Genomic DNA, 14,379 nt, shown 5'->3' with positions numbered 1-14,379 from the left:
GTTTAAAAATACATACGATTTGCTAACATTGTATGTGTGTGCAGTGGAGGTATGAACTCTTTGCCTTTCATATGTACCTCTCGCCCCAAAAGACTTCAGATTAAGTAATCAAAAGGATCAACGTATCAGTGGCACTTTTTTTAAATCATCAAGATTAGTCTAGCATTCTGAAATATACGTCTTAGGTAATAGCTTGTATAGTGTATTGTCGATTATATGGATACGGATTGTCTGGTTTTCGGATTATTCGTCCGTAGCAGTGCCCACGGACGCTTACTTAATGCTATGCTCGAGAGTATGTAAAATCCATACACGCGCAAGTCCCATCAGGGAGGAAGACATTAACAGCGATATTAAGTCCTATTATGGACATCAACAAAAATATTAACAGCGATCGCATTAGGCGGCATTTGCTGGAAAAAAAAAAAAAAAAAAAAACCTCTTTGCTTTCTAGATCAAGATTGAACACAGGAAAATAATTGTTTATTGCAGTTCTTAATTTTAAGTCTTAATATTCTAAGTAAAATTAATTCGCCGAAATACCGTATCGAAGCTGTTAGCAGTTGCTTTTAACTTTGCATATTAACTTTGATAATGATGATTTAAAACTGTTACCATGGAAAGATATTCAGGCGTTCTAAATTTTAAACGAATTGTTGCACAACAGTTGCAGGATAAAAATACAGCTCTTCAGCACTCTTATTTCTAAACGATAAATTTATAACAAAATTATATCTGGCTCTCAGTTTCTTTACAACTTATTGCATAAAACAACAGGTTGTAAGGATTATGTTAATTTTATTAACAGCTCAATTTTAAGTTAAAGTTCCTTTCCTGTCAAATTCTTAACTTCACCTTACTACTTCCGGCCAGAACGTAGTTTTGGATTCATTCTGAATACTTAATGAGGAGGAGCGGTATTTAAACCGCGAAGTCTACTTGCAGAGTGAGAGAGAATCAGAGTTTCTGATTTACGAGCGTCTGCCTTTTGGCCGCTCTCTCTCTCAAAGCTGTCATTACGCTCAGCCGTACTCAGGCCCTTGATAAGCTTCGTAGTCAAATAGAGTCAAGGGGCCAACTCGATTAGCATCTTGATAGCTTCGGCTATATGTCTTTAGTTAATCTTAGTTTTAGGTTAATTTTTAGTCTCTTAAGTTCAAGCCCAAGTGTCGGCTTTGATTGTACACTCCCAGACGAAGTTTTGTTAAATCTTATTGTGATAATAAAGGGTTAGTTATCCTTCCATCTTGTTGTTTCTTGTTATACGAACTTAAGCGATTATTCGCTAACTAGTTCTTAAGATTTGTCATTTTCTACAGTAACTGAGAAATACACTAGTGAGAATCTTAGAAGGTATTGGAGCTAATTTTAAAATATCATTACTTTAAATTTTGAAACAAATTGCCCATACCTGAACTTTTATATTTTAACAGGGAATTAACCATAAAATACAATCTACAATATAAAAAGATTAAAAATTTTCCTCCTTTTCCGCGTATTAAAACAGGATTCCATAAATTAATTAGAACAAAATGTGAAGCAAAATCATCATGAAATTTCAAGATTGTGTCATTTTTATACTTTCGATCTAGACTACACTGGTTATGATAAATTAAGGAAAAATCACAAAAATAGCGATAACTCCCTCAAAAATAAGCCAAACCGTGTAAAATTTGAATATGTTGCCAAGTAAGAGTAGCTGAGTAAAACTGCGATATGCAAATTAGTGGCGCTGCTTTCGGAATACGTCATCTGCGAGGAACATAAAAAGTCCACGTTTGAGAGCAAGCCCACATATTTCACTGTGACAGTGACATCAGAAATCTGAGATAGCCAATTCGTAACATGACCTCCAGGCATCATTTGCCTGCAGAACTGCGATGGAGAGCCATTGGGAGACTAGAGGCAGGACAAAGTCAAACAGAAGTGGCCAGATGGCTAAATGCGAGTCCTTCTGTGATTCATAGACTTTGGAGTCAATTTCAAACCACGGATTGGGCATGTAGGAGGTTCAGCCAAGGACGGCCAATTGCTACAACGAGCGCCGATGACCGATGTTTGACATTATGTGCACGCAGGAATGGAACCGCTACTCCGACTCTTCTTAGATCCTCCCTTGCTGCAGCCACCGGAAGGTTCGTGTCACCGTCAACTGTGCATAGAAGGCTTCACGAAGGTGGTCTGTATGCGAGGCGATTGGGAGCACGTTTGGGATGCTTTAGGGAGACGTCTAGCTGCTCTCATTCCGCCCTCTCAGACCCTTGTCACTCTTGCAACTGCTTTGCAAGAGCAATGGCTCTAGCTTTCTATGGAACTGATAGACCGCATAATTGAAAGCATCACACACCGCTGTATGTGCTGTATTGCTTCTAGAGTCGATCATATTCCATATTGAAGGCACTTTTCCTATAGCAAACTGACACTTTCGATTTGTTCATTTCATACATGTGCTAATTTCTATACTACCATATTTGTCTGATAATTTCTTTTTATGTTATTTGATACCTTACTATGTGTTGTATATTGTGGGTAAGTTTCATTAAATTCTACACGTAACTTTTTCAGTAATCGTGATTTTTGTAATTTTTCCTTAATTTATGATCAGTGTATATCAGAAATAATTTATAAAGAAATGACTGAAATCTTTTCTGAAAATTTGTATCATGATTTTGTTTTCCTGTTATTGTTTCAACAACATAAAACCAAAATTTGTTTTTGATCTCGATCATTAAGAATTAAAATTATTTAGAAGAGCTGTATGTTTATGAAAAATATTTTCAATTAAATTTAAGTACACATTACGTAGTACTGTATGCCTGCATGAGTAGAATAAATTCATTACAGCAGTTGCTAACGTTTTCTTTTTGTACCATTCACTTTGAATTACCTGTACAATGCAGCAGCTCAGCCGGTGTAAACGCTAATGACGCTAAATGTTGTACTGATAGGCTCAGCTCCGAATGTCGGAAATGGCATGAATGTCTGTAAGCTTTTGCGTAGCAACGGAGCACTTAAAACAGAGCCGAAAGTCCTCTCGAGCGGTTGGTGAAGAGGGATGAAAAACTCTCGGACAGACGCTCGAGTTGTTCTACCTTAAAAAACGGTGCGGAGCTGCACTGTTAATATGGTGGGACTATACCTGCATGAATTGAGCGTATACATTCGTCTAATTGAGAAATTCTGGTGTGCCCCCCGCTTTTAAATGTACATTTAGTACACATCTGAGCAAAATGTAAGTAAAATCATAATTACTGCTATACTGTTGTAGGGTTTATATTTATTTTAACTAACATTTATTTTAAGTTTAAACTATCTTTCCTGTCAAGCCTTACTTTCCTCTGGAATTGCCAATGCCAGAGTATGTAAATTGTAGTAGAACGCGCAAAGTATTCAAATTGTCAGCGGAAGTATTTTGAGTTAAATAGAAGGGAAACGAGTTCGATAGTGTGCTTTCTTGCTTCACGAGTGTGGAGGTTGCTAGGTAGAAAGTTAAGAACCGCGCGTTTCGGCCTGCGTGCTTGCCTCGGCAGATAGTTGAATCTTTCAACTTAATATTCAGAAGGTTGCTGAAATATCAGCGGTATCTTAGAACGCGGTTAGATTAGTTACGTTTAGAGAGCCTCGTAGGTAGTAACTTGTTATTATTCATTTTTAGTTTCTTATTTTTATTTTACCGCCGGGTCGGCGTAGTTTGTGAGCGTCAAGAGCACGCATCTGTAATTTCTAAAGTTGAATAAAAAGGGATTTAAACCCTTCTCAAGACTTGGTGTACTTTCCAGTTCATAGCAGTCACCACTATTGTTGCGTGCAGGTTGGGGCCGCGCAAAATTACAAATTATACAAGGTGATTCTAAACTGTTTTTACAAATTAACAGGGGGGATAGTACTCATACAGATGAGCAATAATTACCATAAAACATAGCGTCGCATTCCACTCCGAGAGGCAGAAAAGAGGAATATTAAAATTCCAACAATACTATAAACTAATTTGCACCTGGTGAAGAATACGGAAAGATAAAAGTAGACATCAAAAAAGATCAAATCATAATAAGCTGTTAGTTTAACATAAAAACTTTACAATGTCAACTCTGCATGGGTTATAGACGTAAACTTCCGTATCAAAGGATGACTTTCCTATTAGTCACATATAAAAATTTGTTCCAGTTCCTGATCAACCCGATTTCGGTTTGGATGCATATTTTAGGAAAATGTACAATGTGAGAGGGCAGTTTTTGAATTATAATAAAGAAAGTAGCACTTATTCATGACAATCTGTGAAACTCTAAAATTTCAGGGCCAAATCCGTAACACTCGAATAGAAGACGAAACCGTCCTTCGTACCCAAACCACCATGCTTCGAGATTGTCCACTATGATGCTTCATAATGCATTCTAGGAAATGCAGCATTTGTCCCTATAGCATTTAACATGAAATCTATCTTTGCTGTATTCCACACAGAAGCGGGTTCATCGCAATTGATGATCTCTTGCCAATCAGCACATCAGTGGCAATGTCAATCATCCCATTGTTAACCGCAGGCAATGATCGTTTTGCTTCAGAGAAATCCTGCACAGACGAATGCGTACGCTCAATTCATGACGTAGCAGAAGCCGAATGACAATTGAAGTTGACGATGCCACACCTGTAACAGCGCTTCTGCGTTGTGCCCAATGTCAAGGTGAAGATGCGCAGTCCATGAATGTCGTGAGAATGAAGTGCCAGGTTGTGATTTGTTCAAATTTTTTGACCCGGCTGTTCCCACAGACGCATCACTGACTTTCCAATATGCCCCATACCTTTGGACTAACGCGTACCGTCTAAACAAAACCAGAAAAACCTTAGTACCGCCACTACATTTTACAATAACAATTTTTCAATTTCTGAAGAGAAATATTAAAAAACACATCTGAAAACTTTCAGACTTTATAGTACGACCAAAGGGACTTTTTTTAACGTTTTGTGTGTTACCTTTATTTATTAAATATCATGTTCGCACTTGAACCATAAAATTCAATTTAACAGAAATATGGCATAATAATTTTAAAACGAGCATATCTTTAGAATTTCCGATATGCAGTCTCTCGTGCTGGAGACAAATCCCCCCGTACAATGTTGCCATTCCTCGCTTTGAAGTTGTTAAGTTTGTTAATCAAAAATTCTTTAATGTCTGACAAAATATGAAATAGATAATAAAACAAATTCCAGATTCCAAATTAGGGTTTCCAGATACCCGTATTCGGTGGAGGATTACGTTATTCAAAATTTGATGTCTCTAGGTACCGTTGTTTTATCACAATGTGAGAAACATACATACATTTATGTAGATTCTTCATTATTTAATTTATTTAAATATAACACAGGACGATAATATTTGGTGGCAACAATTTGAAAAGTAAAACGGACGTTTAAGTTCTCAACGCAAAATGCCAAAACGAAATTAATAGCCCTTCTGGACTTACGCCCTTTGGGCTAAAAAGAAAGAAGGAAAATCTAAATGCTTTCAGATTTGATAATACGCTCAAAAGGGCGTGTTTTTTAATGTTTGGTGTGTAACCTTTATTTAGTAAATATAATTTTCTTTGCACATAAAATTCAATTCAACAGCAATATCACAAAATATTTAAAAACTACAAAAAAGCATACATTTAGAATTTCCGATACACAGTCTCGCTGGATATTATTTTTTTCAGTACAGTGTTGCCATTACTTGCTTTGAAATCGTTGAGTTTGTTAATTAAAAATTCGTTAAAGTTTTGCAAAATTTGAAACAGATAATAAAACAAATTCGAAATTCAAAATTCGGGCATCCATGTGGCCATGTTCGGTTAAAAGACAACGGTATTAAAATTAAGGAATGCAAAGCAACAAGAAGACAAAATACCTACTGTTAGAGACAGCAAACCTTCCTAAAAATGTTTCTCATTGAAAATGGAGCAATATGAGGCCGGAAATGGCGCCATAAAGAGCTGACATGCTAATAAATAGATAAACTCTAAGAGGATAAATGATATTTCCAGATAACTATTACGTTTTTTATAGGAACTTATTTTTATTTCCTATTAAATACAGCATCCATTTGCAACATTCTTTTTTAAAAACATCATTTATGGCAATTTTGTTATGTGTACGGCTAAAAGAATACTTGTGAAACGTACAACATGTAAAAATGACGAAAACTGCCATGTAGACAGATCGTTCGCCTCTTGCTAAAGTCTATAAGCGGTTATTGACCTTGAACAAAGCTTAAATCGCATAAATTTATGAGTGTTAGAGAAAAAACTCAATCAAGATGTTGGGGTTTCAATTTTTGTTAAAAATACTTTGCTATTTCTTATTTTTCTCTTGCGTACCACTGGTTGAGAACCCCTGCCCCATACGAACTGCGATGTTATGGCAAAAAAGTCTTTTCTCTCTCAGGTGGATCATTCGCCTGTTCAGAATACTTACTTACTTACCACCAGCAGAGTTGCTGTACCACCTGTTGGATCCTTAGTCGTTGACGAGGAATAGTGATTTGTCGAGAAGCATGTAATGCTTCCAGATAACGAAATGCTGCTTTTATTGTTCCGCCACAGTACTAGAGTTAATGGCAAATTCTTTAAATTCAGTCCATGCATTTGAAACCCGCTATTAGTATAAAATTATAATCGCTGTCATAATACACTGCTCGACATTAAAAATGCAACACCAAGAAGGGGTGGTCAGAAAGTGATGAAATTTGGAAATAACACAGAGACAACAAGCAGCAATAAGGGATCTTTATTTCAAAATGATAGTCAGAATACAGAGCGAGAACGGCGTCGGCTCAGTGGGATGTAGGTCCACCGCGGATAGCGATGCAGGAAGAAACAAGTCTAGGCATAGAGTCAAGAAGAGTGCGGATGGTGTCCTCAGGGATGGCTTTCCATTCCCTTTAGACCATTTGCCACAGTTCGTCTTCTGAACTAGGCAGGGACCGAGTCTGCAAACGGCGTCCAACCACATCCCACACATGTTCGATTGGTGACAGGTCGGTCAGGAGAGTACGGTGGGCAGGGAATTATCTGTATACCTTGCAGAGCATATTGGCAGATGCGAGCATTGTATGGTCGGGCGTTATCCTGCTGAAAAATTGCATTAGGCAGCCCCCGAAGGTAGGGGATTGCCACAAGTATCATTGGGCCGTCATAGTGTCCTGAATACGAACTAGAGTTGACCTGGAATCGTAGGCAAGAGCGCTCCAAACATTTATGCCTCATTGTCGTGCGGTGGGGCGTTCCACAGTTACTGCCGGATTAGATCTGTCTTCACGTCGGCGCCACACACGTAAACAGCGACTGTCACTGCATAAACAGAAGCGTCATTCATCTGAGAACACGACGTTTCGCCATTCTGTCATCCACTTCGCTCCAGTTCGGCACCATTCTTAACATTGGCGTCTATGCTGTGGGGTCAATGTGGGCACTCTTGAGTGCAGGCCACGTTCAACCAATCGACGGTAAATGGTTCTGGTCGACACGGGAACATCCAGGTTATCTTGCACATGCTGCTGAATCGCGGTACAAGTGACTTGCGGGACCGTCACAGCTTGTCGGCGGATGCGTCGATCCACGCGTGATGAGGTCACTCTGGCTGCACCTGCACCCCTCCTTCTTCCCACATTTCCTTGTTCCAACCATGCTCGCCATAGTCGATGCAATGTGCTCGTATCCATGTGGGTATCAGCTGCGATTTGACGTAAGGACGAACCTACCCTTCTCAATCCGATCACCATACCCCTCGTAAAGTCGTCTATCTGGACTTGGAAGTGCCTTCGTTGACGGCGGCCTGGCATTCTCTGCTATTACACGTATCCTCTGGGACAAAACCCAACGTTCGATAATTCATCTGACAGAAATAATGACACGAATATTGCACCTTCTGCACGTTCCTTCCCTTATATCTTACTTCACGTGCGTCGGAGAGCTGCGCATTTCACATTATTCGCATAACTCAGTGACGTGCATCTAATCTAACATTTGCATAAATTTCTGACCACTCCTTTTTGGAGTTGCATTTTGAATGCCGAGCAGTGTACCTGTTTGTATTACTTGTAAATTTTAGTTTATTTCTATGATTTGTTCATGGCACTGGAACTTTCATAAACAGAAGTATATCTGAATTAATTGTAGCTTTGACTACAAAATAATTACGGTATAATTAGTAGCCTTGTTCAAGCAATAACAAAATTATAATTCTAAGGCTGTGGCGAGGGATTACTTTCTAAAAATTGACGAATTACCTTAGGACCTCAGAGAAGAACTTTAGGAAACAAATTAAGAGTATGCTTTGCTGAATAGTAACATTCTGAGAATTTGCTACGCAAGAAGGCGTGTGAGAAGACAAATTAAAATCTTACTTTTCGCATAGTACCCACATTCACCAAAAGGGCCTGCTCCATCCATATTACTTCCGTTCGCTTCTCCTTTCCGTGATCCATGTCCACGGATTTTATTTTGCCAGAACAGGATTTTATGTTAAGTAAAATTAAAACGTTTGTCTCAAGTTGTAATAAATTCCGAATAATTAATAACCTTATTTAAAATTACATTGTAAATACAGTTAGCAAAATTACAATATACTTGCAATTACTGTGTTTATAACAGCAATTACATTACATTTGCGTTAATTGTAACTACAGATGTATTATAACTGATATAATTGCAATTACGGATGCTTTCTAATTATTCAATATATAATTGCGACTATATTGTAATTGTATCAATTGTAATTCCAATTGCAGAATGATTTAATGAATGGTAATTGTAATTATCTTGTATCTGTAAATAATTCAATTATTAATCAATTTCCTTGCAATTTTTTAATGTCCAAATTTGTTATACATATCTGTATGATGTTTTGTCCTGCAAGAAAATTTTGATTTATTGTTAAAACTAACATTTTATTGGCTTTGAATTTTGAACTCTTCTTAATAATGAAGAATATCGTTTCACAATGTATGTGTCCTTAAAAGACTAAATAAAATCTATAAATGTCTATTAGAATTTACATTTGAAACTCGATGAATGAAATTATTTCATACAGAGGTCAGTTATTAAATTTTAGCACGGAACATTATAAAGACTGGTGATATTTTTTCAGCATTTTATTTGCGTTTTCAGCCAAAACCAGATTTTGGGACTTCGCTTCATTTCAATACTTAGAAGACAACACCAGGGACATTATTGATCTTAATCTTTAATGAACTTCTAGACAACTTTTTAATCTTTATTTAAAGGCCCATTAAGAGAATTGAGTAACGCTCTTGCATAGTCATTGAATATTTTTTGACCTCATTTACTTTTGAAACACCTGCATCTTATTTCAAGTAATCATTAATTAAATACTTAGTTTATGTTTTACTCTTATTCAGGAGGATTAACGTAGGCCTTCAGAAATTACTGAGATTATTTTGAAAATAATTTTCGATTTACTGTAAAAGCAAGTTTATTAGCAATAGTAAATTTTGAGGTCAACTCTGTATTAATCTCAGTACTTAGAAATAGGGCAGCGAAAGTTTGTCCATATGTCAGCGAATCAAAACAAGTCTTAGTTATTCAGTATTTGCCGAAATAACATGTTTACGTCTGCGTTTAAGAAAAACATTCTTATTTATTTACGTACAGAAGATATTTCATTATGTGCTAGCCGACGTCAGAGCAGTTAAATAATCCGAAATAAAATGTTAATATTTAAGTGCGCAGTGAGTGTAGCAGAATAGAGAAGTACTATGTCTCAAAGCAAGGAAAAATTAAACCTGAAAATAGAACAGTTAAAAACGAATCAAATGCCGCACGAATTAGATAGCTTTATTTTATAGCTGTCTTTAATATGAACTCCACATATTTTGTGTTTTTTTTATTCTAAAATCTGAAATATTCTTTTCTATTTATGGTTTTCAACTTATAATTTGCTTAAATTTATTTTAGGCTTTAAAACCTTTTTAAAAATTATTTTTCGTACAATGTAAGCCTATGAAGTTCAAGTTCAAATTTCAAACTGATCGTTGAAATCTTTAAAAAATTAAATATTTAAGGAATTTCTCTACGAAGATTTTTGTGCAATTTACTAGATCCTAAATAATATTTTCTAGAATTTAAAACGTCAGATAGGTGCAAGATATTGGACACAGTTTCTCATCTTTCTAATATATGCAACTAAATAACTTTGCACGAAAATAATTACTTTATAATGATTTCATTAGTGCAGAACTTCGTAAAATATATTAGTACATTTGTTATGAATTTTCTATTACGTAGAATGGCATTCTTGAATAGTTTGCAGAGATTATTTAGGCTTACAGAGCAGCAAACGTGGAAGGGAAAAAAAAACTTTTGCTGTCGAATCTTTTATTTACCAGCTGAACGCATTAACCACTTATACCGCAATAGCAGGTATGTCACGTTCTCATTCTTTGCTGAAAGAATCATTGGGGCAGAAGACTCAGTTGACCAAATCCGGTACGTAGCGGTTCATCGCTCACCACATTATAGTTTGTGTACCGCTGTAAATTCTGTTAGGCTTTCGAGAGCCAGAAAGAAAACGTTTGTTCTATCTCTGGGATTCAAACCACTGATACTTTAATCACTGCTGCATATGCTATACTCTTACACTAGGAAATCACACTCGAAGCATTGAAATAAATCTTTGCAAGTTTTATAACTTATTGATACGGACCAAAAAACAAGTAACATGAAAGCAATATGCCGGTGAGTCAGGTTAAGTCTTCGTTAATGGGAAACGCTTGCTAAAGGAGATTTTATAATATATTCACAACTTTTCAGCCCTCCTTAGTGATAAAGTTATATATTTTTATGATTTGATTTTTTTTAAAAGGCAGGAGATAATAGCTTAGCAATTAGTAATCTTAGGTATCTAGTTCTCACAACGTTTTTTTTTCATAAAATTAATTGTCAACTGAAATTAAAAGAGCAATTTGTAATAATTCATCCTTGCATTTGGTACACAGCGCAGTACTGAATTAAAGAAAAAAATACTAGGAAATCTTATCGAAATATTTTTTCCTTTTTTTTCCCCTGAAACGTATCAGTAAAGTCTTAAAAAAAGTTTTTTTAAGTGTATGCTAAGGTACGTTTTATAATAAAACATTTTCAATCACAATAAAAGAGATCTTTTGTAATCGTAGCAGGCCTTACACATCGCAAAAAATAATGCAACTGGAAATGAATAGCATAAAGGTGATATAATACCGATTTCAAACCTAAGATTTTGGTAGCACTATAAGTATGTTATAGAGAGTGCTTTTGAATGAGGAGAAAAAACAAATATCTCATGAATGGTTGATCGCAAACCCATATGTTTACATTTAAGAAAAAATCTGATGTGTACACCATATGACTTCCTTGTACGGAATATTAAATTATACGCATTTTTTCTTGCATTTTATTTAAACTTATTGGACTGAATTAAATCTACTTCGCCGACAGCACATAAACCACAATAGAATATATGCACTCTTTAAAATTCACTACATTTGCTTACCATAACGACACTCTGGCGCTAGGTTCACTTAATATTTCATTCATATTATAACTCAGAATGCACAAACTTTATATCATTTGAAGAATTATCTTATCGTTGCCACATGTTCTATTCAAATACTATAATAAAGCTAGAACGATGTATAAAAGAAATTAAGCAAACAAAACAAAAAAGAAACCGTTTTTCACAGACGATTTAGTATTTCTCATTCAATTAATTCAGTTCTCACTTCGCGACAAGGCAAAAATACATAAAAACTCAAAATATCTGTATTAAAAATTACGAAGTAAATTTTAAACACTTATTTCCTCGAAAAAATTCCAGAAAGGATTAAGCATGATATAATTCGCTATAATAAATGAAGGCGCTATCTTTGTTGTTGCGAAACTTAGTCTCTCTAGATTGGCAACAAATCTACTATTCTGCTGTTTCAAATGTAAACAAATATGTCCGCCATGTTATTCAAAACCTAACCGCACTTTAACAGCTTTTAAATTGTTCGTAATTGTAAAAATAGTGCTTCCAGATTTACGAAAGGCATGAAAACCTTAACCGGAAGATAAGAAAAACATAATTCAATCATTTTTAAAGTAAAAAAATGTACAATTTACAAACATATAAGAGTAAAGAAACTGAGATCACTGAGCCGGGTAACAGAGTGGATATATGTATAAATATATTTATATACGTTTGGTGCCGCCGATTGCAGCCAAAATACGAGCTGCACATCTACATGTATTAGCAGTCCTCTATATAAAATTTCAACGTTCTGAGGCTACTCGTTTTTGAGTTATGCGAGATACGTACGTACGCACGTACGTACATACGTTCGTACAGACGCCACGAAAAGTTCTCTTCAAAATTCATTTTAAAGCAGTTTTATAATTTTTTTGGAGGAAAAGCGTCTTTTATTCTCTTCTTGCATACAGATGTCACTCAAAAACATCATTAAATTGCATTCGATAGCGGTTAAAATGGATATTTTCGTTGAAATATGCTGCCTGAAGCTTTTCGCGATTACAATACTTCCTTTTTACTTCGTACAAGGAAGTAAAAAGAAACAGATAAGAACATTTGCGAGATGTTTTGGTAAATTTTTGTACGAATTCTGTACGTAATAAATTTCAAAATAGAGAGGGTGTTTACAAATTTTTACAACAATTTTAATGAAAAACGAAGAAAAAAGCAAATGTCTTGGACTAAACGTTTCTGGGAACAACTTTTTACTTGAAATGAGAGATATGTTTGCTACGTTTAAATTAATTCTTCTTTCAAAATAGCGCATGTAAACAAGCTGTAGATTGAATATTATATTTTTACGCCTTTCGAAGAAAACTATTTCTATTCCTTAACGCATGATATTAAAATTTCTAAATGTAATTCAAACAAGATTATTAATTAAAAAGGTGAAAACCTTCAATCATTATTTCTACATGGATAGAAGGCTTGAAATAAATACCGAAAAAGGTACCTAATGTTTCTATGGTTTCGAAAGTTAAATCGTCAGTAGCGAGAGAAAATCCGCTGACGCAGAAATTAATCGCAGAGTCCTTAAATACATTTGTAGCAGCAGTAAATTGAATAATAAACTAAGATTTACAATTAAAAAAACTAAAAAATATACACCAGCTTTTGCGGAGGCATGTGGCTCAGTGCAAAGCAATTCGTACAATCCTGTATGAAAGCTATTAACAGGTGATAAATGGAAATACGTTGTGACTCTGATGAAGCATCGCTTTACATGGGTGACTGCAAAGAAAAACAATATGGTCCACTAATACAAAGAAATTTTCAGTTAACTGTTTATGATTATCGTAGTATTCTCTTTCAGTGGGAAATTAAAAATAAGAATAGTGGGTAAAATGTTAAAATCAACGTACTATCAAGAGAAAGTTTCACATACGATATTTAGTGAAGAAATCCCATTTCTTTCTAAATGTCTTTCAAAAAGCTAAACATCATTAAGCAAAGCAACACGGCATATTTCGACAAGTACCCCTAGAAAACTTATTGCATTAACAATTGCATATTAACCTTTTAACGTTTAATTGTCCAGACGTTTCACATATGGGGTATTGTGTTTCTTGAAAAAAAAGCTCTTTCTAAGCTCCAACCCACCACGACATCTGTATTGCTTACACTATCTTTACACGATGTAACGAAATCGATATTAGAAACAGTGTCGTTATTTAACTTTATTCTCTAGAACATCCTAGAAATTTAACAGGTTTAAAACCAAACATTTAAAACCCATATTAAATTCTACATATTTTCGCAATACCTTTCAGAAGCGTGCATTCAAAAATTTAATTGAACTTTTCTCTTTAGAAAAATAGTTTTTGGCATTGCCAAAATTTTCAACATTTAATAGGCTATGAAAAAAATATTCTTATCCCTTCAGTAATTCGCGTACGGGAAATAATTTAATCGTTAAACTAATATATATTTTTCTCGGCGAGATGCATTTAAAAGTTTCGCGTATTTGTTTCTAAAACGCGCTATGTAACTAAACTTATTATAATATATAAGAGTTCTTTATTTAATTAATTGCTTTAGCTGAAGCCTCGAACCTACTGTCAACTGTTGAAAGATAATGTGTATTTAAATTTATTTAGTAGACCAGACGTTTGAAATACCTTGTTAACTGCATTTATAACGTTATTAAAATCTTAATTAAGTCCAGAGTGTGTGCTATGTCATCTCTATTCGTATTTAAATGAATCAATTTCGAATATATGAGATATACTAAAGCAATTGAAAAGGTTTACTTCTATAGTGAATGCAAAAGTTTAAACGTTAACAATCTAATTGAAGTTCAGCACAGCTTCTTAAAATGAATTATGGCTGCTGAATGCTAGC

This window comes from Stegodyphus dumicola, chromosome 4, assembly GCF_044657685.1.
Source record: "Stegodyphus dumicola isolate Sdum_Otavi_A_Nest chromosome 4, ASM4465768v1".
Classification (NCBI taxonomy): Eukaryota; Metazoa; Arthropoda; class Arachnida; order Araneae; family Eresidae; genus Stegodyphus; species Stegodyphus dumicola.
Note: the sequence above shows the minus strand (reverse complement) of the source record.